Here is a 27,324-nt window from a genome sequence, read left to right on the forward strand (position 1 = left end):
GTTTGTGAGTACCAGATGCACCCCTGGTTGAGATATTTTATCAGATTTTTTTAAGGTGTTTATTTTTTTTGCTAAATATTTAACAGGAAACATGTTTCCTTTAAAGGGACAATGTGTAAGAATTTTGTAATGAAATATCCAAAAATCACTTGCACATTGTGATACAGTTCATATTGCCAAAGCCATGACGTAACCACGTGACAGACGTGGACAACTGCGTAGCATTTAGCGGCACACATTTCTTGTTTCTTTCTTTCGAAACATAGACCATGACTTTGGGACAAACAAGGAGAACTAAAATGAGGATAAATATCAGCGTGGCGTTTTTGAGATGCCGAGAGCTCCACGTCCGCGACTAACTTGGACTTGACAGAGCTTCACAAGTCACGACTTGAGATGAGCAAATGTAAATAAAACAAATAATGTTATATAAGGTTAGCTCAGCATGATGAAATGCTAGGGTCAGTATGTTATTCCAATGTTGATCTAGCTTACTGCCAGTTTCCTATAGCAAATGAACAAACATGTAATATTATTAACTTTAAACGCACATTTAAATGCCGTTTATTGTGATAGTGGAACGTTAGACCAAGTGAAGCAGCGCTGCATTACCTCACAAGTTTAATTAGTCTAATAAACTGACCTGTGAGTATTCCAGCAAGGTAGTTCGGTAAAATTAAATGTCCTTATTCCTTTATATCCGCGGGACTCGCGTGTGATATCTGTCTCTTTAGCAATTGTGACCTGCTTACCAGTGCAATGTTAAAAAACAAACATGTTTGCCCTCATTCATAAACAGTTTTAGATCAATCAGCTTGTCAGCAAGTCCCATCATTCAGCTAATCACTGCATCATCAACCTACGCCTTTAGTATTGCTGGAAACTGCGCCCTCTTGTGGTGAAAAAATCGTACATATTGTGCCTTTAACATTTAAAAAGTGCATTATTCACTGTTAAATAAACACTTCTGTTAACCGTACCGTCTGGAAAGGCCGTTGCTGATTTCTAAAGAGCAGGTCAATATAATGCTGAATTACAATTTATATTTAGAATTATATTTAAAAATGTTAAAACAAATATTATTTTATCTTATATAACATACATTTAAATAATATTCATTAATAAATATTTTCTCGTATTTTACACAACATTTGCAAAATGAACAGAACATTTTTTTTTTTAAGATTGTTCTCAAAAACTTGCACATTATTAATTGTAAAATGAATACTTTTGTTATAGTCGGTAGATTAGCCATCATTTACTCATGTCATCATTTACTCATCTGCAAGTTTTTTTTTTCTTTCTTCTACTGAACACAAAAGAAGATATTTTGAAGATCAAAAAGTTGATGGGCCACATTGACTTCCCATAGCCGTTTTTTATGTCAATTTCGACCAATCAACTGTTCCATATTCTTCAAACAAAATACCCTCTTTTGTGTTTAGTTAAAAATGTAATAAAATATAATTTTTAACAGCAATGTTGACCTGTTAAAATCTCCTGTAAAATGTCTTATGCAGAAAAGTTGCAGTATATTACTTTTGAAAAAAACAAGCAAAACGTTGTTAACCTTTCTTTATTGAACAAAGCCTAGACAAAAGCATTTTGAGTTGGTCAATGCAACACTGAGAGAGAGAAACAGAGCTAGAGAAAAAGATAGAGAGAGTTTCAACAGTTTTATAATGCATCTAATAGAGTGTGTCTGGTTGTACTTGGCAGTCTCTGTGGCAGCCCAGGAACTCATTGACCTCTCAGCTCATCTGTGTGGAGATGAGCTTCGCTTAAACACCGCCAACTGCCTGCAAATGAAACACACGGCACAATTTCAGCAACAATCGCACATATACATAATTTGAAATGGTCCTCACTCTGCTGTATTTCAGTTTGAGCCGAAACCCCACATTTACCATCTTATGAGATGGTTTTAGTTTGGCGCTTGACTCATCTGTGGTAAACCCACATATAAGCCATAAATAACGGATACATTTCTATATGAGGCACAAAAATTATTCTAAACATTCCATGAAATTACCCCTACAATTATCGTACAGTTAAAACTTGGTATATGAGACACAGTGAGGTTTTCCTCCACTAAAGGATTATTTACCCAGTTTAAAGAAAACATGTCAGCAAAAATGTGACCTGGTGGCTGAGAAAGTGCCGACAATCTTAATCATATGATATCATATATATTCAAATAGTGTCCGTGCACATCGTGTCTGCTCAATAGCTCATGGTGAGCTGGCCAACATGAGGGTTGCTGACTTTGGTAGACAGACTGCTGAGAGAAAGTGACCTTGGTGGTGCCAATACAAATAATGCGGCGGTGCACCTTGTTGTCGCTTGCGAACTGAAATATGGATGCATGGGGATTGGGTTGTCTTGGCAACCCCTACAAAGCAATGCAGTAGAGGGCACCAAGGAGATAAAACTGAGTTGAAGAGGGACAATGGGAGATTTGGAGCCAGAATATCATTTGCATCAGTTACAGACTATATCCACCACATGACGACACTAAAGTGAATCTCACTGGCATTAATGGCTGTCTGGTTGAAATTATAGGTAAAAAAGCCTCTCATTTTCATGAAATTTAAATGTGAAAATGAAATGAAAATGTTGTAATCTATATGCAGCGTATTCATAAGATTGAAATGGAGGGTGAAAGCAATGGCGGCAGCACACTCAACGATGGAGTGAGTTTTCAGGTGACTGTCTGGACGCCTGCCGCAGTGTCTGAAAAACACAGACATCAGCCAACTCTGATTATCACCCAAGTGTGTGCTAGCAAATACGCGTGTGTGATAGAAAAGAAAAGAAAGAAAAAGTAAACTAGAAATGAGCAAGACATCAGTGACTAAAACAGCGGTTGTGTCCTTATTTGACTCATATATTTTTTTTTTTTAAATGGAGACAATAGCTTCACCCTCAAGGATCTTACAATATCTGTCAAGAATACTACATATTTAATGCTATTAAATTGGCTGAAGATTGTGCCAGCTCATACTATTAGTACTCTTGTTGATAAAATCACTGTAAAAGTCCACAATCAAGATATTTTATTCACTGTAATTTTGAATTGATTAGAAATAGATTCAAATTAAAAGTAGAATTTTTAATATTAGTTGAATCTAAAAAAAATCCACATTTGAATTTTAGTTGCGTCAGATACAGCTTTATCAATGATGCACGAGATTCTACTATAATTCAAACCGTACAAACAATTCAAACACAACCATTCAAACCAATGAGAAATAGCGAAGCTCAAAACCGAAAACAAGACGCTCACGCAGAGTGCTGCTTTTCCATTGGGTCTCTGTAAATAAGTGCTAGATGTACAAGGAGGCTGCATGTTTAGAAAGCCATTTAAAGTTAAAAGAAGTTCAGCTTTTTAAAAAACATGTCTCTAGACGTTGTGGGGGTTTTCCCATTCCACTGAATCTCATGTTTTTAAATAGAGCCCGACTGATAAAGGATTTTGAAGGCCGATACCGATACAAATATTTGTTGGTTTTAAAATCCAATATTCCGATATATCGGCCGATATTTTTTTTTATTTCATTTCAGAAATGCGAACATTAACAAAACATTATCAGATTTCCCTAACATTAGTTATTTGTATTTATTTATGTGTTTTAACTAAAATAAAATGATAATACATTTTAATTGTCACAACAGAACAGACTGATGATAGTGGCATTAGCTAGCTTTGTGGTTAGCTAATCTATGATGAGCCATAATTTAGCAATGGATAACGTCATACTGCAAATTGTAAAACATACATTTTCAATATAATAGGCCAAGTAGAGATGATGCGTCTCATTGCTATAACTGTCGCGCGCTAGTCACATTGTCAAAAGTTAAAAGGACAGTCAGTCAACTACACTGTAACAACGTAACGTAATTATTACTAGCTAATTCCGCTTCACTTTTGGCTTATTTAACAGCAGCAAAACTGGACGTGGTCACAAGTTTTGTCATGCATATTTGAGTCAAGAGAACTGATTGGGATGTTCTTTTAATTGTTATTCAAGCAATGTTTGTCTCGTGACCAACTCACCATGAACACACTTCACCAATAACCTCACTTGCGGATAACTGGTTCTCTCTGCCCGACTCTGGCTGGATCAGCAGGTTGAAGGATGTGTGGCGCGTTATACATGAGTGTTGCCAACAGGGAAGGTGTAGAGTGCCCTCTGGTGGACAAACTATACAACTCCTACACTCATGACATGGTTGAAGCGTGTTTCGTCCGTTTATATTTTATTTTTGAAATATCCATTTATTAGCCATTATAACTGCCGATACTGATAGTTTGGAAAATGTCTAATATCGGCTGATAATAATATCGGGCCTGCCGATAAATCGGTCTGGCTCTTTTTTTAAATGCAAAAAATAGTCTTTGTTGCAATTTATCAACCCTTGAATGTGGATAAATTTTTAATAAAAGCGACATTTTGAACAAAAAACTGAGAAAATCAAATTTTTGTCAAAGACTACATCCAGGTCAGATTCAGAAAGTCCATCAACATCCCTAATGCTAGCACAGTTCTATAGCTTTTCCTATCCTTTTCCGACATTTCATTAAGTAACATTAGGCAGTTTTGATTTACATGCTGGTTAATGTTGAAGATCGGGTTATTTGCATGTGATGATTACATATGATATCGCTGGTTTCTGCATTTTTCTTCGCATGTTTTGATCTGGAGATTCAGTACTCCCTTTAAAGCTGCAGTCTGCAGTTTTTCCTCTTTGTCGCCATCTCTGTTCGAAATCTGCAATTGCAGTCATTCGAAGAATTATCAACTTTACGTGAGTTGCAGTTCAACACCACACAGCGCGGATGAACACATTGAGGTCTATTGCAGTCTATTTTTTTTTCTGTAGCCACTCCGAAGTCCGATTGAAGTCTTTTGCATTTTACATCGGGTGAATCTGTTGTCACTGGTGATAGTCATTTGAAACTTTCTGGATCCGCCATCAAATTGATGTTTAATTATATCAAGTGCTGTGAGAAAAGGCTATAAATCTCCACACAGTCACACGCAATATAGCCTTACTAGCCGAGACTCTTCTTTTTACAGATGTGACGTAATGACGCAAAGACATGCCCAAATCTCCCGCGGACCAGTGGAATTAAAAACATTATTACAAGCTTACCACTTTGAATCGAGCTAAGTCAAGCAGATAGTTTTGAACACTTGCTGGTTATGTATTTTCTCAAATGTTTATTTTGAATCTTTTTTAAGCCAAATAAAAAGCTACGGACTGCAGCTTTAAAAAAGTTAAATTCAAATATAATTTGACATAATTTGTTATATTTAAGTTAAAATAATCTAATTTAGTTTTTAAACCATTTTGACAGAACCTCTGCTCATACTAGCTGGCTAGCTTGCTCATACTGGCTTCAGGCTTACTGTGCTATGCTTGACTGTTTTGTATTCATGGTGGATGACTATCTCGCTACTGTTGCTGGGGGCTCTGGCAAGCACCTATTAGCTGGAAAACTGCCACGGCTTGGAGTGAAGTTTAATAAATATATAAAAGCCATGCAGTGCGTAATTGGATGGTTAGCGTCAGAGGACAATCAGTTTTGTTGAGGTTGCATTTTAGACGCTTTTCTTTTTTTTTCTCATTCAACTTGAGAGTCAGAGATTTAAAAATAATGACAAAAAGAGGGGCGAGAGTCAATCTGAGTGTTTTAATCATATATATATATATATATATATATATATATATATATATATATATATATATATATATATATATTAGCAAAGTCTTAGTCAGTGGCTTTATAATTATATATCCAATATCCAAATGGTAAACCTGGTATTGGAAAAGTGAAATATTATTCTGAATTTAATGCGAAGCAGACAAGCTTACCAAATGGCATTAGAACTGTCTGCAGAATTATGCTATTAATCTATACATGTTTGAAGACTCGCTTACAGCTGTCATAAACACAGCAATGGCATTTTGAAGCAATTATCTTCAGACTTTGAGTCTGAATGGAAACTCTAACTATTGTGAAAATATTTGAGTGACGGCAACAAATCCCACCCGCTTCTATATATATGTGTATATATATATATTCCTAATCCTAGTTCACAGACATCAAATGCGGACAGTAATGGAACATACTGACCTTTCCCACCTTTTGTTTCCATTGTACATCTTGCCTCCGCGATAATTCCATAATAAAGGAGCCAATCTGCTTTTAATTAATCTGCCAGAGAACTTCTTCGAAAAATTATTGAAAACAGCATTTGCCCTCCCTACACTCTCGACAATCTCTGTGTCTGCCAATAAACTGTAATAGTAACCATATGCCCAGCAGGAAGCAAACCAAATGCATTACCTACATATTAAATTCCCAGTAAATTCTCCTTTTGATGCGCCTTTTAATGCATTAGCTGTGCTTGTGAAAGAGCCACAAGATATGTCTCGATTTACCAAAACTATGTAAAAGGAGCATGTACATGTGTTGCATTTAATTAGACTTTTACTATAGTATTGAAATAAATGTATGCTCTGATCTGAGAGCTTTAGATGGAAAACCCCCTAACCAGACACCTTAGCTGCCAGGTGTATCCTAAGTTGGTATTTCCCAGTTTACAAACCGGTCGTGCCTCAAAGCGATTGAAGTGAGTGAAATTTTTTAAGTTTAAACAAGTTTAAGTTCAGAGCTTAAATACAGATCTCGAAATAGGATTTTCTGTTCTCATTCCAAACCCTTGTTTAATGTAATCCCGGGTTCACTCATTCATTCTCTAGTTTATACTTTACTTATGGTTAGTTAACTTCACACAGTATGTTTGGGAACTCTAGGCTAACATTCCTATTTGTGAAATCAGAAGATAAAAAAATAAAATAATCTTAATTAATGAATTAGAAAATCCATGGAAACCGCCATGCTAATAATTTATATATACAACAATATAATTTATACTATAAGAAAATACAATAACTTAACTTTGAATAGTTTTACACTCTATATTTTTTGCCATCACAATTGGAGGGTTAGCGTCACAAAGTCTCAATAAACCCTGCTCTAACCCGGGGTTAACAGACATGACAACTTGCTTTCAAAAATAGAAGTGTGAAAAGTGGTGTTAACCTGGGATTTAAATGCTCACCCTGGGTCAAGTGCATTGCGACAAGCCCCATATATAACACGATACAATTAGCATGTATTAAGCAGGTAAACAGACTGTCGCACAAACCCATTTGTCTGAGAGAATCTTTATTTATTTTTTGGTCAGAGATGCTGAAGCCCTCCACCTGTCTCCCAAGCTCCTGACCCGTGATTTTGAAAGAAGAACTCACGAGTTAGGGTCTCAGGGAACAGGAGGAGGGCAGCTATAACCAGCGGAGGCTATTGCTTTTCTTATATCAAAGCTGAATTCAGCAGCTTCTACACTGCCAAAGGTTTTTTTCTGGCTGCATCACGTATGCTTAATGTCCTAAAGCATCGCTGGTCCTGTAAAAATACAAAGACTTTTCTCTAATACTGTTAGGCATGAGACAAAACTATAATAGGATGATGGGGCGTAAAAAAAGAATGGAAAGGCAACGAGCTGAATGACAACTTGTGAAACTTGTTTCCTCTTTCTTAGATTGGACTTCAATAGACAAATGCCCTTGCTCTGCAGTCTTTGTGTGAGGAGAGGAAACACCCCCCCCCCCCCCCAACCTCCATCTCAGAGCCAGACGGTAAGTCCTTCCTCTTTGTTGTCTTCTCTTAGTCATGACAGACATGCAAATCCCATAGACACCCAGCAGAGAATCAAGGTGCCTCGTCCACATAACAGGTAGGTCAAAGCGACCTTGCATTGCAGTTTCAGGCAATAGTTGCAGACACAAAAAAGACAGGAAAGTCTGTGTGACTTTCAAATAGACTGCATCGGTCACTCAAACCTATTTGGAAATGCAGGCATGCACCAAACCGCCTCAAGACAAAGCTGTCACAGATATTTGGAGGTACAACTAGTTGGCAACTACATACAGATGTGGCAAACATGCGAACCCCACCCCCCTCTTTTACCTCTGTCGACACTATTCGGTACGGTTAATGAAATCTCTCCCATCTGTGGTGGCAATTCAGTCGCACACCCCAGCCAAAACATGATGTTATTCCCTTCACCTCTCCCGGCTCCTCCCCCAATCTTCTCCCGCCCCCCACACCTCTGGCCCCTGTCCTCCCCTGAGGACAAGATGAGAACCGACCAAGGTGATGCTCCCGGGAATGAGCAGATCATTATCGGCATTCACAATTTACCTCTGCCTTTCCGAACAAACGAGGCGCCATCGCTGCCACCATCCATCTCTGAAGGAGAGAGAAAAAAAAAATCATATTTGGAGGTAAAGAAGCGAGGAGCCGGGTGCTGAATCAGACGCAGACTGGTCTTAGGAGGGGGGCGGGGGTGGACTGGAAGGCGCAGGTTATACCCGCCCCGCCGTTTGCTGCCATTGGCTTGTGGGAGACATCCATCATGCTGTCCCGCAGTGGCAGGAAGCTGCGGCGCATGAGTGAGGCGAGTCCTTCTCTTCAGGCACAAGGCAAATGGCCGGTGGCAGAAAAGTGAAGACCCAAAGAAATCCCTCACAAACCCGATGTCTTCCTGACAGCCAACCTCGTCATCAACCTCATCCCGGCTCAGGGAACGCTAAAATTAATTGACTGAGGAGAGCAATAAAGCGTTTGCGCGACCTATTCTGCGGCTGGCCTGGGTCAGTCGATGACATCTTCTTTGAGATATGAACTGTTAAGCAATCATTTACACCCCTGCTGATAGCATATTATGAGTAAGTCTATGCCTAATGACTAATTCATCATTAACTATGTCTAACATTATAGCGCAAACACTGAGAAAGGCGGTTCATGGAGAAAGAGGTTTCGTGTAACGATATAATGACTTGCAGAACAGCCCATCTTGTGGTTCAGTTCATTCCCCGTTTCATTAACACTCCTGCCCTATGCAGGCATTCTCTGAGGAGAACAGCGCCGTGAATGTCAGTATATAATCTCCACTGCACCACAAGGAACACAGCGATTTCTACAGCAACACATAATTCAAGTCCAAGTCCGCTTGGACTCCAGACTGCAGACATTGGAGACTCTACTGGGCCTAGGGACTTTTAAAGCAAATGAAATCAATGCGGGCCCTAAACTAGTGCCTGTAATCAATCAACTCTATTACAGCCTTTGCCTCAGTGTCTGGACATTGCTGACCCCCACTTTCACCTTTGGACATTAAAGATGCAGCAAATACATTACCAGCTTTACAAAGCTTGTTAGTCCTTGTGCAGTTGAGTGTAATGATTCTGCAGTGGCCCTTCACTATAGGCAAATACAAAACCAATAAATGAATCTCAATACCGTATCAGGGTTGTGCAAAATTCAGAATTGAAGAATTTGCTCTCATTCAATTCATGCAAATTGAATTTAAATTAATCACGCCCCAAAGGAAAATCAGTTGGAATTTGAATTGAAATGACAGGAAGAGGAATTAAATGGAATTGATTAACACATATTCATTTATTAAATATGATGAAATATGTAAACTAAATACACGTATATCTATCAAAGCTTTATAAACATGTTTAGCTTGATTTGTTTTTTCTATTTTAAAAAGGTTAAATTAAAATTTGAATTGCAACATGTATCTTGTTTGGTGCCTAAATTTGATTTAAGGGTATTCTTAATTCAAAACTGAACAGCATCATTCTATAATCTACTAACTCTTCTCTGCCAAAATATCTTTAAGAACATAAAATATGACTATAAAAAAAATGTCTCAACCGAGATGTACTGGCCGACAGGGTAGAGTGTGCAAACATTAATAACTATCATGTCTTGTCACACCAATTGACAGCCAACTCTATCGATGCTGGCCATGCCTCTTACGCTCAATGCCATTGATTTCTTTTTGGGGTCAAAGGGCGAGCCGGCATTGATCCATGAGACTCTTTGACAGCACTGAAAGGACCAGTTCCAGACAAATCGATGACCCCTCAGTCACCACGTATACATTATGGTTATTTACTGGACATGAAGCAAAAGCAAGCTTTATCACTTGTCTCTCAGGTGCGGCAGAGCTAAGCAAAATTCATATTACAGCTTCAGAGAAAAATTAAAAGCCAATGGGCTCATGCAATGGCTAAAGGGTGAACAGATGGGTAAAAAAAAAATACCCTCAAGGAAACTTGTTGGGTTACCGTTGAAATTATAAGTGAGGCCAATTGCTTTCTTGTGGTTTTACAAGACAAATCATGGACTGAGATGTAGACAAATACAGAATCAATTCTATTCACGGTTTAGTCAAAATATGAGCCTCATTCTAGTGCAGCATTTACCAAAGATGGATGCATGAAATGAACACACATACACATATACTATATATATATATATATATATAATAGCCTTCAAATAATAGCCGAGTCCCAAATAGACGCCTGTCTCTTTTACAAACCTGGTGTGACTGCAGGTTTGGGTAAATAAAAGCCGGTCTGAAATAGCTGAAATAGAGGCGGGGTCTGTTTTTTTTAGTTTCGGGTTGTTAATCTTCTAAAACCATCAGATCGTCCGCTTTTTGGTGGCCGCCAAAGCAAATTTTTGTCCTGCCAAAGCCTATTTTGATCGGTGAGTGACAGGACGCATAACGCGTGCACTCTCACGTCTTCAAACAACACGAGCGCTGTCTTACTCTCTCTCTCTCTCTCTCTCTCTCGCGCATATTAATCAAATCTATTGTCACGATTCACACGAAGACTGCAGTTTCACGTGGAGCATTTGGAGATTTTTTTGAGATTAGAGACTCAATGAACAACATCTCAACACTAAATTATTAAGGCCGGTCTCATATAGACGCCAGTCAAGACTTTGCATTTCGACGATTTGGGAAAATAAAAGCCCGGGCTATTATTTGAAGTTTTAAGCAAACAAAGACTCAAAGTCCTTGATTTAAAAAAAAAAAGAAGAAATAAAACATTCCTTTTGAGATTATTTTATCGATTTCACCTGTGATTCAACTGTTATTTCTGACAGACATAATCCTCAATGACTCGCAGGATTATGCATGCATGTTTAATTTACATACAATACTAATGAAATGATATATAAAGGTCCATCTCTCTGACTCTCATTTAATTGATTCAAATACTAATTTCAAATAAAATGCATTGCATCATATTACTTCATTCTTGAAGTCTCAGAGTTTTATTGTCGTTTAATTTTGGTAACTGTATGGTGATCGGTGGCTTGTGAGCTCCAAGGAAAGCTAGAAGGTTGTACAGTTAACTCCCAGGGCAAAATTCTAAACCATACAACCTACTACCTCAACCTGGATGCACACAGTCTCGGTTGCTGTAATCCCTTTTGAAGAAGTTTACATACATGTCAATCAATACTAAATTACACTAGACATGTCTGAGCAACGTCAATGCCTGGCAAGCAAGGCAAAGAGAGCAATATGTAAAAAGCTAAAAGCAGGCTGGCTTTACATTTTGGACGATTTTCTACCACAGAGACAGAGACCCATAGAAACGAGCTTGTGCCATCAAACTTATCACAAGATCGGATCTACGGGTTAATGACAAGTGGCTGCTCATTTGAAACTTGAAAAAAAAAAAAAAACTGATTGTCCTACACCATGTTAATATCTGGCACATCAATGTATGACCTTCACAAAGACCTGCAAACTAAGATTGGAAAACGATAAACTAATCTTTCCTTTAATTTGGGCCAACATGTACAGTAACTTAACGTAGACAAATATAGACCATTTCACAAGATGTAAACAACACTGGTCCAGAAGCACTTCCTGTTTCAGTTTTTTAACACTACATAAAAGCTGGGATAAAATACAACCAACAGAACATTTAAAACTGAATCAAAAAGTTAAACAAACATCTTTAAGATGTTTTATTTACATGTGAAATAAAGAAAACAGTTACAAACTGAAACAGGAAGTGTTTCTGGACCAGTGTTGTTTACATCTTGTGAAATGGTCTATACCAAACACTCTTTTGTAATACTAAAGGAAAGCTCTTTTTTTGTCCTATGCAAATGAAATATACATTGAAGACCATAAATAAATAAAAGTGCTATACTTGGAGATAAGACATTCCTGTTTTATCACCTGTATCCCAAAGACATAATAATAAACTAGATGATAAACACACAATTTGCTACAATGATTGCAATTAGTAATCGAATGTACCGATATTAAAATGCGTAATACAGAAAGCACTGTATTATGTTTTTTTTATGTTTTGGCCAATAAATGGATGATACTGACACTTAAACTCATACCTCGGGTCTTTAGTGACCCAGGATGTCATTTAGTACCTCCTACTCATTCATTTTTTAAAGGATTAGTATTCCTCAATCAATTAATTATAAACAATATAATAAGGAAATAATAAATAAAACAATTATAAAAGAATGCCTGTTTTCCAATTTAAATTTTGTAAAAGAAAATTGTATACGGTCCCAAACAACCCCAGGTGTGTAACAGTGTATTTTTTTTTTTCTGCTTTGATGGCTAAATAAGTGCAATTTACCTTTATTCCACAAGGTGGCAATTTCTGATGCACATTGATGAAGTGATGTTTCAATCATAGTTACAGCAGGCAGAAAACAAAAGAATAGGATGTATAATCTGCAAAATAATGAAATGGCTCGGCGATTTACAGCAGAGTCACTATCACTATTACAGTCACTATCACTTGATTGTGGATCTGATGAAGAAGCTGCCAGCAATCAAAATATTCATTTCGAATATGTTGAAAATGATAGTTTTGAGAATATGTTGGACATTTGTAAATCTGAGCCAGATACTGAAATCACTAGGAAATGAGCTCTGACGAGGACAATGACGATGGTATAAAACATCTGCTTAAACTGAATTCATCCAATCTCTAAAAGGTAACAAAATATGATTTATCTTATTATTCTGTAATTGCAGCCTGTTCTCATCCCAAGGCATCATATACTGATGCTTTTGCCAATGCGTAGACATCCAACACACATGGCACCCTTTAGCGTCAATATGAGATGCAGATATATGGGCTAGAAGGCGCCTCCTAGTGGTCTAACCCTAACCCTACCCCAGACCTAAACCTACCCATAACCGAAGCGTGTTATATTGACGCTAAAGGGTGCCATGTGTGTTGGATGTCTACGCATTGGCAAAAGCGTCAGTATATGATGCCTTGGGATGGGAATGCATTGGTAGTTACTCAACCTGTTGTGAGAATATAAAACTCTCCTGATATTAGAGATCCATCCGTGTTAGATATACTTCATATATACATAATGATTGATTAAACATTCATGCATTTAGGGTTAAAGTTATACTATGTTATGTAAAAAAAAAAAAAAAAAAATACTGATAACTTGTACATGATGATGAAAATGAAATCCAACACACAACCCTGTACCTGTAAAGTGATTATGATGGTTGGGGAGTTTGATTCAAGAGCTCAACTTTGTTCAAATGGCTTCAATGAGAAAAGAAAAAAATTAGGCTAGGTAGCTCAACAGATCATGTTCCCCCCTAAAATCTTTGACAAGTTCAGTGATTAATAACACAGAACTCTTGCATAGTCCAAAACCTCAACAGCCTTTCCCAATCATGAGTCACTGAGGTAATCTTGCTTTTTCAAAAATGATGCCAAAAATTCAAATAGTGGCACGCCCTGGGCTGTCAAACTCTGTTCTGTGAACAAAAGAGTTGATCTTTCTTGCTAAGCTGAGAGCAAAGCTGCATCTTAGTATTACTTTTAGTAACCCTAACTAATCCACATTTTGCTACTAATCCTAAACATGAAACAGCTATGTAATGACTGTCTGATCAGTCACTAAGTACAGTATCAAGTTTCAATAACTTTGACAGTTTTTGTAGAGCCAACATTGTTCACTGTGGTAGACAATGTTGGGGTTGGAGTGAGATATTTACAACCACCTTCCGAGCTCTTTGCTGTGTTGGTAACACTAAGTTCATTAGAAGAACTGCACTTCTAGAGCATTTATTAATCTTTTTTTAATGTTAAAGTCAACATTTACTAATACTTATCTTGTTAACATGAATGAATTAACATGAACTAACTAACATGAACAAACAATGAACAGCTTTATTTTTAGCAACTAACATTAACAAAGATTAACAAATACAGTAACAAAGGTATTGATCATGGTTAGTTCACGTTAGTTAATACATTAACTAATGAACCGTATTGTGTTAACGCTGTGTTTCATAACAAAACATGTGAACCAAAAACATCTTCCAATGAAACGGCCATGTAAGGTCAAACATGGCTCTTTGATTTTGTAGTCAGCTTCCAAGTTTAACCCTTGCCCATAAGCTGGTTTCACATTACCAGTAAATTTAAATGGAGCATGGTGAATAGGAACGAAGTTATGAGGCTTTGCAAATAAAGAATGTAGACATGTCAAAATATACCAGTCATAAAATAACATTTCATGCTCCCCACACCAAAAAATAACTCTGGCATCATTAATAATTAACATGGATGAATGATATATATATATATATATATATATATATATATATATATATATATATATATATATATATATATATATATATATATTTAAATACAAAACGTTTGCCCTTACAAATGAGGATGATTTGAAAATTTTTTGGTTAGATTAATATTTTACAGTTTTGACAGTTAAAAGTATAGATTTTTGAAACTCAAAGTCAATTCTTCACCGTATGATTTTCCTCCTTGTTTGGATCACAAATACAGTCTGTTTCAAAGTGAGTGGTGACCAGAGAGCTGTCAAGCTCCAAAAAGGACAATAGGTCCTATAACTATCTAGAAATTGCTTATAAATTTCACAATAATTACAAAAAAATGGCAAATAACACATTGAATAAAAACATGAAATTTTTAAGTAGAATAACTGAAATAATATATTCTTGTAAAATGTGTGGTCATACTCCAGTGTAATCTTTGAATAGTATTTTTTTTTTTTTTTTTACTGAAATTTAAGTAGTTATGAATGAATTCTTTTGTGGCCTTTTCCTCACTCAAAGCTAGAATATAGCTTCAGAAGACTTGGAACACAGCACAAGACTTGTCACGCACAAAAAATATTATTTTTTTGTGTAATTTACAGAGCTTGATGTGGAAAAGAGCAGCGCAAACAAAAATTTGAACATGATTCGCGAACATGAATGAGTAAATGATGGCAGAATTTTATTGTTGGGTAAACTAATCTTTTAATTATCATATAAAAGAAAGTAATAAAGATAAGTAGACTTAAAATCTCTCCTCTCTGTGAAATATCCATAAATCGGTGCCCTCCAAAATGTACACTCACATAAAAGTTTATTTCACCTCGCCAATAAATTCCTTGTAAACATAAAGATTTGCCCAGAATGTGACAAATCCTAGTTCATTTATGAAGAAGATTTCCATATATCATAAATCCCATCCCTTAGTGGATTTGTACTCTCTGACATGTGAGAATGGAGACCTAGACTGATCGATTAGTTTTATCCCACAGCATTAACAAAAATAATGAAAGCAAGGATAGATAGGGAAAAGCGAGATATTTTTGGCTACAGCCTGACTGTTTGTGCACACGTGAAGTGAACTCAACGGTGCCATTAGTCTTAAACAAGCAAATGTGAGCAGCAGCTGAGTGGGGCCCCTCACGTGCCATTTGGCTACAAGGCAGTGTTACATGCGTCGAGGAGTTACTCGGTTCATAGCAATTACTCAAACATATGACAGGACTCATGACTCACACACTGCACTGCATTTTGCTGAGTGAAAACAAGACTGGTCTGAATCATATTAAAGTCACTGAGAAAACTTCTCACTGCAACTCTCCAGACCTGACCTAAAAGGTTTCACAGAGAGAACCGTTGCCATAATTTGATTTAATTCTCCAGCTGATTGGGGAAAATATTTTAACTGAAAGCAGGACGAAAGCCTGTTCTTTGCATTATTTAATTAAAGTTCCTTTTCATTAATGAAGGTTACTTGTGATCCATCGAGGTCAATATCTAGTATTTCTCCAGCAATCTGCATTTAGCCTTCACCTGTCTCATCAAAAGTTGTTTTTATTGAATATTCCGTTTTGCCAACTTAACTAATTCAAGAGGTGAATATCAACTAACGAAATGGATTATAAGATGGATCATCATTATACATTAGGCCAAAAAATGTATGGCAAAAACAGATCCTAGTATTAGTCTGAAATTTACCCAAGCACATTGAGCCAACTCAAACTAACTTAAGACAATTTGGTTATGGGGAGTGCCTCACTGCAATAATTCATAGCCAATTTTAAAAGCGTTATACACCTGTGTGTGGTTGTCCAAGACGACATTGTGGCGCACGGCAAGCAAAGACCACTGACAAATGGTGCACTTTTCCAGATGTAGTGATGTCAGAGAGCAAATCACTCTCTTGCTTGATAAATTTAAATCTTTACCCAGACTTGACGTACAGCAACAGGAAATAGCCAAGTTCGAGAAAACATAAAAATACCGTGAATCAAAAACCGCCTAAATGATCAAATGACTCTTATGAGCCAGTTCTTTTTTCCTTAAGGTAGTTGCTGACCTGTTTTTCTCAATCCCGTGGTATAGCTGTAAAAGATATTTCATTAAAACATGAACACACCTTTTGTAAGAATTGTTTTACATTTATTTGTTGTTTTCATCATTTATTATCAAAGATTATCTTCATTTGCAACGCATTCTCATCCAAATGCGTCATCTAACTGACAATTTTGACCATGCTTCAACATCCGACGCTTTAGGCACCCTTTACGCCGCCTTCACACTAGCAGTTGAAATCAGCTCCGTAATACGCAATACGTTCCCAACGGACGTCGTACTACACGGTGAAAAGTGTCAGACGCGGGTAGAATAAAAATGGCGGAGAGACTAGAAAGGTTGATTCTGTCAGTTCTGTGTGAACTTTCTGATGAGGGCTATAGAGATATTAATTTGAAGGCTGCTGCGTGAGGAAAGTTGCTGAGGACGTTGACATGTCAGGTCCACTAAAAAATGTGATATGGTGGTCAACAGTTCAATGTCTGCCTACAATTTAATTGTATTAACTGCCCTAATAACGTTAGAAAGTCATGAAAATAAAAAAAAATAACATGACAACTTATCGTTATAAAATCATTATCAACTTCCGCTGGAATTGTCGGATGGAAACCGTCCGTAGATTTTCGCAAGAGTTAAATTTTTTGAACGCATCCGGATGACCAATGGACACGATTTTTTTCGCACCGCACTCGGTCGGGACCCGTTTCGGACCCATTCGCATGCGGTCTGCGAATCTCCATAGGAAATGAATGACTTCCGGTCGTTTCGCAGCCGCATCGGAGCTGATTTCAACTGCCAGTGTGAAGGCGGCGTTAGCGTCAGTTACATGATGAGATCCTTGGGTGTCATCTAACTGACGCTTTACCTCTAGGGTAGGTTTAGGTCTGGGGTAGGGTTAGGGTTAGACGCAATCCTAGGGCATCATCTAACTGATGCTAAAGGGTGCCTAAAGCGTCGGATATTGAAGCATGTTCAAAATGCTTCAAAGGCGACACCTTGGGATGAGAATGGGCTGTCATTTGGAAATGAAAGAATTTAAAAAAAAAATTTAATTCCAGCATGAAAAGAATTTTTAATGGAACAGCAGAAAATATATAGAAATATCTATCCCAGGCTTTCTACTTTAAAATTTCATGTTTCACCATGGCTGTTTCCATCTAAAGTTGGGGGGGAAAAAAACATAAAATTGGAATATCGCATAAAACATTTACAAATAAAGCACCGTTTCCATCTACTGGGTCGAAGAGAACAAAATCGTTATATTCTGATAAACTGGTGATAAATATGCCACTGTATAAAATAATTTTCGTATAAAATATATTACTCCTCAGAGCGCGCAGACAAAATGCGATAAACACGGTCATGTTATATTTCTTTCGTAGGCTAATGCCTGCTGTTATGTAAGACCGTTCTGGGAGGTAATGATACCGAAACACTCTGAGGACAGACTTTGCTCGGGCATTTCAGAATAACCAAAACAGCATAGATGCTATGCAATGAGATCAGTCCACTGGTTGGTCCAGTTATGCTATCCCGTTGCAGTCTCGTAATTCATTTATTTTTTTTGTTTTATTGCAATTATTTGTGAAATTTAGTTTTACTAGCAACTTCTGAATAAAACCGATTTCAAAGTAAATCCTACTTTAGATTATTTTTTTTAAATACACTTCAAAATGCAGATTGTTACCTTTGTTTCTTGACTTTGCTCATCTTATCATTTTTTGTCAATCTTAAGCAATTATTGCTGTGATTGATGATTGGATGGGCTGAGGCTCGAGGCCTGAGGCATGCTGGGAAAGGTCTTTTGTCAGCCCCTGTGGAAAGGGACCTGATAGCGTTAGTTCAAATGAAGTAGAGATTTGCTGGGAGAGGCGCCAAGAAAATGACTTTGTTTGACCCAGCTGCCAATCAATCTCCTTGCACAGTGCCAGACTAAACACGGTCAGTATTTTAGCGGGACATGTTGGCGGCAGTTACCGGATGATTGAGGGGAAAACTGGGGTTCTATTCGGGGAGAGTTACACGAAACAGCAGTAAACACACACTCACCCCAGTGTCCGAGGATAGATGAATGCAAAATAGTAGGAAGTCTGCAAAAGTTGCATTTGGCCTGCATATGGTTATCGGAGAGAGATTTCCATTTTTATGATATAATTAGTTTGACTCATTGGCTCATGTTTGAAAACTAATGTTAATTACTACTCAAAGTTAAAAAAAAAAAGAATTGTCATGATCATCTGTTTTTCTATTAGAACAACCTTGTATACATATTCTCTGACAAAGAAAGCTAAACTAGTGATTACACATTTAATCACCAGATTATACCAGAAAGGCCAAGTCATTTAATTTAATTTACTAAATAACAAAGGCATTTATTTTCCATCAGTTGGTCAGCATACTACAGAAATGATTAAACAGTTTTCAAACTTGAGCTGCTTAGTCCTTTATTTTATATAAATAATAATAATAAAAAGATATGACACAATATTGTATCACAAAAGTCACATTGAGGCCAATGTATTGCAAATGCATATTGATAATTTCTCATTATATAAAAGACTACTGCCAAGCACTACATCTTGCGATTATGAAAAACATCAATACTTTATGGATTTTAAATGAACTGAGCTTGAAAAAATACAGAAGCACCAATGTGACTAAATAAAGCATTATTTTAGGATCAATGAAAGCAAAAGATTGTTTAACCATTTATTAGAATTCCCTTCAAAAAATCAAATGGCATTTCAGTTTAATTACTTACTTTTTAATTACTATCCTTGTCTGTGGATCAACTATGCTTAGTCTTAATTGCTTACCATAGGCGTGTGTATATTATCCATTAGAGGCAAAATCCCAGTACAACGAGGATGGGAAAATGCAAATGAACTAATATGATACCGACTGCAGTCTGCACTAAAATTGAGCTAGCTAGCTCTCTCTCTCTCTCATGGTCTTTCCGTTGATCACAGAGTAAGCAGTATTTAGTTTCTAAATATTTCAAAATGGGTTGAAGTTGCAAAAGTCTGGAAATGTCATCTGTCTGAATAAGCTTATGCCAGAATAATGCTTACAACAACACAGTTTCAACAGTTGGCATGTAAAAATAAAAATTCCCTCCATTTTATATAATTATATGCAATCCTTATTCTGGGAGCTGGACACACTTGGTCACATGATCCAGTACTGATTACTCAGTATCAAATAATATACTGGTCAAACAATATGCAAAAACAAGCCAAAGCTGATCAAACAAGCTTATTTGTAATACAACATTAAAAGCTGTTCTATTCACATATATAGTTATATCATTTTTAAGAATAATAATAATTTTGAATAAAATAAGTAATTCTCAACTAGTTTTGGTTGATGAATCATATTTTATGACTGTCTTAACACTTATTTATCATACCAAAGTAACAAAAATGTCCTTAAAATTAAAATTAGACTAAACTTCAAAGACCCAACAACACTGTTAGAAATAAAGGTTCCAGAAAGGGAGTTTTTCGCTGTGATGGATTTCCAATTTTGGGTTCCTCACATATTCTTAAAGTGATCATAAAAGTGTGATGGAAGAATTCAATTTAAAAAGAGTCTTTTGTGCAGTGGAAACGTTCCATGCATGTTAAAGGTTTTTCATAGAACCGTAGATGCCAAAAAAAGAACATTTTTATTTTTAAGAGTGAGCATGCTGAATGAATAACATGTCAACAGCCAAACTGTGATTTACATTGAAACACCTCCAAAGAAGCATATAACCAAGCATACCATATGTTGAAAAATGCAATATGCACGCAGTAATGCAACCTGTGAGCTTATGAAGTTTGTAGTCAAATGACTCATGAATGGATTTACCCCATGGCCTCTAGATCCTTTTAAGATCACTGTAGATGAAAATACCAATGTAATAAGATTCATTCAGCACTGCTCTTATAACCGCAGGCTGTTTTTACTAAAGAGCACCTAGAGTGAGACTGCAATAAAGAATAACTACCACATTACTAAACGTGCTGGTGGCACCATCGTAACAGCACTGGCGAGCAAAAATGAGGATAGAAATAAAATGGTGCAACCCATTTTCAAAACCACTGAAATCTTATTGAGTACAGGAGGTCAATGCAAACTGTAAATGCATCCAGGAAGCTCAGGTTCATATTTTGGACTATGCTTGTCTTGGGACCACAAACATAGACACTGTACCTTAATTCTCAGATCTCTGAAAGCATTTACCACAGCACCACAAGGAGGGAGACATGACTTGTGGAATTAGTAAAGCGTGGAAATTAAATGCCATTCAAAAGGTCATGAGAATGTGTTTTTAAAAATGAATGAAAAATAAGTCCTGAGCTTCCATGCATTGACTAGATCTACAGTACAACAGCTGCTATTGTGTTAACAGTTAATACAGAATTAATCCTGTGCACTTCAGAAAAAAATAGTGACAAATGTCATCTTTTTACTTAATATTCAATATCCTAAACTAATTGTTCAATTTAAAAGAACTCTAGTCTTTGTGACACTACTATCCTAAACAGTTTTGTGGTGAATATTGCATCTTTGAAGCTGTTGCCTTTCTATGTGGCATTGTTACAACAAGGTGCTGAAAGCATTTTATAGAAATGTTGGCCCATATTGATAGGATAGCATCTTGCAATTGATGGAGATTTGTGGGATGTACATCCAGGACACGAAGCTTCCGTTCCACCACATCCCAAAGATGCTCTATTGGGTTGAGATCTGGTGACTGTGGGGCCCATTTTAGTACAGTGAACTCGTTGTCATGTTCAAGAAACCAATTTGAAATGATTCAGGGTTTGTGACATGGTGCATTATCCTGCTGGAATCAGAGGATGGGTACATGGTGGCCATAAAGGGATGGACATGGTCCGAAACAATGCTAGGCCGTGGAATTTAAATGATGCCCAATTGGCACTAAGGGGCCTAAAGTGTGTCAAGAAAACATCCCCCACACCATTACACCACCACCACTAGCCTGTACAGTGGTAACAAGGCATGATGGTTCCACATTCTCATTCTGTTTACGCCAAATTCTGACTCAACCATCTGAATGTCTCAACAGAAATCGAGACTCATCAGACCAGGCAAGATTTTTCCAGTCTTCAACTGTCCAATTTTGGTGAGGTCTTACAAATTGTAGCCTCTTTTTCCTATTTGTTGTCGAGATGAGTGGTACCCGGTGGGGTCTTCTGCTGTTGTAGCGCCTCAAGGTTGTGTGTGTTATAGATTCACAAATTCTTTCCTGCATACCTCGGTTGTAACTGTGTTTATTTCAGTCAAAGTTGCTTTTCCATAAGCTTGAATCAGTCGGCCCATTCTCCTCTGACCTATAGCATCATCAAGGCTTTGGGATGTGGTGGAACGGGAGTTTTGTGCCCTGAATATGCATCCCACAAATCTCCATCAACTGCAAGATGCTATCCTATTAATAAGGGCCAACATTTCCAAAGAATACTTTCAGCACCTTGTTGAATCAATGCCACGTATACTTAAGGCATTTCTGAAGGAGAAAAGGGGTCAAACAGTATTAGTATAATGTTCCTAATAATCCTTTAGATGAGTGTATATCTACTCACTTTTTGAATAAACTACATGTATTCTTATTTATAGGTAAATATAAGGTTTGATGGCTTAGTTAAAACTCAGTTTTATTGCTTAGCATGTAAGAATCTGTGCACACCACAGTCTCTGTGGGAGTCAAAGCAATGCAAAGTGGTTTTCCTCAACAATCCGGCTAATGGAAACAGAGTAGAAATGCATCATAATGAAAGCTGGGGTCAAACGAGGGAAACGCTTCCTCAGGGGTGGAATCAAAACAAGGAGGCGAATGAAACCGAGACTCAGATTTCACTGCTGCACAATTCGATTTGTGTGATACCACTCTGTGCTACTATAATATTCATAATTACGGTAACACTTTGAGAAGGGAGTACAGTTTTTCATATGATACAATGTGATCAATGCCTGTTACAAACAAAGAAAATTCTGAAAATACAGTGCACAGAGATCATGAATTATATGGGAAAAAAATGGATTTAAATAGTATTTCATTTGGTGCAAAAAATAAATGGATATTTGCTTTGTAGTTTAATAATTATGGTTCATGAGTTTCATCATGTTTTAAGCTCCTTATTAATGGTGCACATAAAAGTGTGAATAAATGAGTTTCTAACAAACTAATTTCCGTAGCCAACTAACCCTCTCAAAATGAAACCAATCCCAGGTCAGACTTTGGCTTCATTCCCCTCGGAGCAGACTCCAAAAACTGAAATCACTCCAGGGAGACAGGGCATAAATGGTTATGATCCAGTTTATGGAAAGCAAACCAAAGAAACTCGAAATCAGAGCGAGTAGAACAAAGAGCTTGACTACAGTAATAAATATTTGCCGAAACCTATTCAAAGTGCAGCAGAAAAGCAGACCTTGTCTAAATCATTTTCCAGGTCAAGTACACTACTCGAGGTGCTGAACACCAGGTTTTTTTTTTTTTTTTTGCATAACTAAATCTGAGGGGGGGTTTGCATCACTCGCAAAACCAAACTTGCAGCATCGGCATAATGCGGGAGAAAAAAGTATGGAAAATGTACAAAAGCCAGAGTTAAATTAAAGCCAACAGTTAAGTAAGTGAAGCATGTAGATTCCTGGTGTTTCCAACATTCTTCCCCTGCTGTGTTACATGGCCACAACCCCTTTTGTGTAGGGTTAACCCGTTAAATCCCACCAAAGTGGCTATTCAGTGGAGTGCCATCCACCCCAGGGGTTATTGTGATTGGCCATTGTTGAGAACAATAGACGTGAAGAGGATAAGACACCAGTAGCACATCCTAACTTCCCCCAAAGTCTTCTCGCTTTCTCCACATTGGTAGGGCAAGTGCCTGGAGCGATTGATACCCCCTATTTCCTGTTTAAAGTTAGGGAACTAATTTGTTTGATCCCAAGCGCAATGAAATAATGTTAAATGGCATGACATTTTTCATGAAAATGAACATTTTCTTGTAACTTGAGCTTGTGTTTTAGTCAATTGGTTTATTACATTTATTAAAAGCTGCCTGTCTAGATGGAATGAGTTAATAAAGTAAACTTGCTCAAAATCGTAATAATGCTTGAGCCACAAATGAAAGAAAACCATCATTGCAAGCTCCTAACCGAACCCTATACTCGTTTAGAAGCATAGGATCAGAATTTGTTTCTCATATTTCCCCATTCATTATTTGTAAACTATTTTTTTTCTGATTTAAATCTGCAAGAAATTCAATTTTAGTTCTCCATCATAAATCATGAAATCACAGATTTTCAAATAAGTTCAGTGCATGCGATTATAAGATAAATTCATTCTTCCCTTTAATCACGGGTCACTGGTTCCAAAATATATTCTCGCTCTTGGCTCCCTCTAAGCAGGTGAACTGAGCTCAAGACTTTCCCACGATCCCTCAGTAAATCTCTCTTTGCTCTGCCCCTTTCCTCTGTCACAGCCATCTGTCTATTTTTTAGAGAGCGTCTGGTGGAGCAAGTGTCAGCTGCTGGGACAAGTCCAGCATTCCAAAACAGATTTCACCACAACATTTAGCCAGAAATAAAAATAGTCTGATTCCAAATTTAAGATGCATCAATTGTACTACTATAAACAATGGAATACCTAACGATTTCTCTTTCTTTCTTTAGGTCTGTCTCCCTCATTTGAAAGAAGCCAGTGGTGTTCTGACAGTCCAAGAAAAGTGAAATTCATAGAGGTAAGCTTGTTTTTTTTTTCATAGAATCTACAGTATACTTCTTTAGAAAGATTCACCATCAATCATCAATCTCTTATAATATTACTTGTATTAAAAGACGACATAATACATCCAATATGAGAAATTTAAGGAGTATTATCAACGACAAAAAAAGCCAAAAGCTCTAACCAAAATTGTCAAGAATGCGATTAAGATGATTTTTTTTTTTTTTAACAAAACACAATATCTGCAACGTATTCAACAGCATTTGACCTTCACGCTCTTTAAGGTTTTTGTTTGGGTCATTTTTACTGAAACCGGACCTGTCAAAGCAATAGCCAAAAAGTAATGCTTTGCTTTAAAAAAAAAAAAAAAAAGACAACATATTAAATCATAGAGCTATGTTACGCGGTCATGTGACAGTCGCCCTTCTATCCTCCATTTCTCCTTTTTTTTTTTCTGGTGAGCAGCCCATGCACATATCATTAGAGCGTTAAAAGAAGCGAGCCTGGTGCCACGGGTCTCCTCCTGTGCCGCCTTTCCTCTAAACGTGTGACACTGGGTGGCTGAGAGCATGAGAACGGAGCCTTTTGAATAGCAGGATCCTCATACTTGGCTAGTAACCATGGAAGCAGATGCCTACTCTCTTTGCCCTCCTTACCTCCTTGCTCCCTCTTTGAAAAGAGGGCACGCCTCGCTTTCTTCTTCCTGACCGAACTTGCCTGGCCCTCAAAGGGAGCGATTGAGCAGGTCACTGGTCTAGACTTGTTTGCATGGTCCACGGAACAGCCTTGAGGTAACCCTTGCTCCCCGTGCGTCGCACCACCGCAGACTGCAGGGGGGGACATCGGAGATGTGAATTTGAAAAGGAGCTCCGTCCGATTTTGCCTTTGTGCCTTTTCGCTCATCGATCGGCTGAATATCGAACCCTCAGTCTGTGCATGTGTGAAACGGATAGCTTAGTAAGCATTTTTTCTAATCAAGCTTGCGTTGTGGGCCAACTCTCTCGTTTTTCTCTCTCTTACTTTAGCCGCTCTCGAACCCTCCCCTCTCTCTCTCTCTCTCTCTGTCTCTCTCTCTCTCTCTCTCTCTCTCTGTTTTCTTTCTCCATTTCTCTTTTTCCTCTTTCTGCATTTTCTCTCTTTCTGCTTTTCCTTCCTCTTCTACACTTCTCTTTTGATAATCTGGGACATTTGGATAAGCATGTTGTGATGCTTCTGATCAATGTCAATTTTTTTTTTCAATCTGTTATTGATCCTGAAGTGATTTCAGCTTTGTGTTACCCGAGGATTTTGCATGCTGCTACAACTGTTTGCTTTTTCAATTTCAACTGGGATGACCACTAACCACAGAGGGACTTTTAAAACTATTTAGACAAAAAATACTGGCAAATGCACTGCTTTTGTTTCCATTCCATCTTCCAAGATGTATGGATGACCGTTTCCTCTTTTAAAAAAACAAAAACCAAACAAATAGCAATTTAAAAACTGATGTCTCATGAGGTGAGTATAATTATGTTTTCGTATATTAGACTTGGTATAATCAGCCGATGTAAAAGATTAAATAGAAACAAAAACTTGATCTTTTCCTGCTGTTTCATAAATGTACACTATATCTACCTGAAACATTTATGTTGAATATGCTGCATTAAAGCTGTGAGTCTTTGAATTTATCTGTATCTCTCATCGTATGACGTGTTGCAATTATTGTGGGATTACTGGGCTTTCACTATGTACATATTGTGATGAGATTTCTTAAGTGCTCAATTTCCCACATATGAACATCAATGAATATAAATTAGACTAATGCTATATAGAAATACTAGACTTCTTAAATACTAAGCATACAATCAAATGAAATGTTTTCTGTTGCTAGAAGAAATGTTTCTGTTTGGAGGCAGAAAAATATTCTCCAATCATTTTAGTAAAATGGTAACGCTTTATTTTACAGTCTTTGTTACATATGTTGCATGTAATTACTATAGTAATACTATAAAATATGCTTAATTACATGCAACTAATCCTAAATCAACCCTAACTCTATAAGTGCATGTAATTAATTAATATTACTCAGTGCTGAAATGTAACTGTAGCAGGGACACCTTAAAATAAAGTGTAACCAAATTATTCTTTATTTTTTGTGTTGAAATTATATATTTCACTATATATAGAAAATATATAAGGAATGTGATAAGTCATCATCAACATCAACATCAATGATAATATAAATACCAAAAGCACACTAAATAGCACAATAAAATAATGTTCTAAGAATATGACAACACACATGTAATATGATGACATAGTCTGGAAAAAAATATTGCAGGCATCAAAACTGACACTGACAAGTCAAAATATTGTATATTTTTATAATACAATATGACTGTATGAGACAATATTATAAGATTGTATTTAAATTACATTCAAATATTATTTACTTACTGTATATTTTCGATTGAGGTCGACTTTATGTGTACAGTATTGTTTAAAAATAGCTTACAAAAAATGTTAAAACAAACAAATGAAAAAATATATATTTTTAACTTAAAAAATATCCCTTTTGCAAGACTGATTAAAATGTTTAGAAAGAAATATTGAAATAGGGGCCTAAGTATTTTAAAACTGTGTAATGTAAAACAAAAAAAGCATTTCGATTAGAAAAAAAAAAAAACCTTCCTGTTACTTTTTTCTAAAACATCCCATATTCCATATACCATATAAGTACATGACTTATGTTTCATAAAAATAAAAATAAAAATGTTTTATCTTTTCAAACAATGTGGACATTTTCTTTTTTCTTTTTCTTTGCATGCTCAAGTAAGTTTGGGTGAAAGATTGAGAATGCGCCAAACTGGGTATTGAAGGGTGAAATGGGGATTTTATTTTGGAGAAATTTGATTGGACGAAGCCCCGCGCAGTGTACCACACGCGCCATGTCAGTAGCTGGCGGTGAGGTCACAGAAAATGGAAGCTTAAGATCCGAGTTCAATCTGGAAATTACCT

The 27,324-nt window shown here is 36.9% G+C and overlaps 2 long non-coding RNA genes across 3 annotated transcripts in view; one reads left to right on the forward strand and one right to left on the reverse strand.

The window, feature by feature from the left end:
- The window catches only part of LOC120473158 (uncharacterized), a 36,225-nt gene that overhangs the window by 3,843 nt on the left and 5,058 nt on the right, over nt 1-27,324 (forward strand). Inside the window, exons 2-4 of one of the 2 annotated variants that reach the window (XR_005621552.2) lie at nt 7,614-7,710; nt 24,276-24,343; nt 24,793-25,786. This is a non-coding gene — a long non-coding RNA (uncharacterized LOC120473158). Of the gene's footprint in view, nt 1-7,613; nt 7,711-24,275; nt 24,344-24,792; nt 25,787-27,324 lie in introns of those variants that run through there. The other variant, XR_016146863.1, reaches the window with a different exon arrangement.
- Nucleotides 1,561-25,074, reverse strand: LOC120473153 (uncharacterized). Its single transcript, XR_005621551.2, has 2 exons — nt 24,984-25,074; nt 1,561-1,799 (listed from the first exon to the last, which is right to left on the reverse strand). It is a non-coding gene; the product is annotated as an uncharacterized LOC120473153 (long non-coding RNA).

The sequence above is a fragment of the Pimephales promelas genome, chromosome 16 (genome assembly GCF_988280905.1).
Source record: "Pimephales promelas chromosome 16, fPimPro1.hap1.1, whole genome shotgun sequence".
NCBI lineage: Eukaryota > Metazoa > Chordata > Actinopteri > Cypriniformes > Leuciscidae > Pimephales > Pimephales promelas.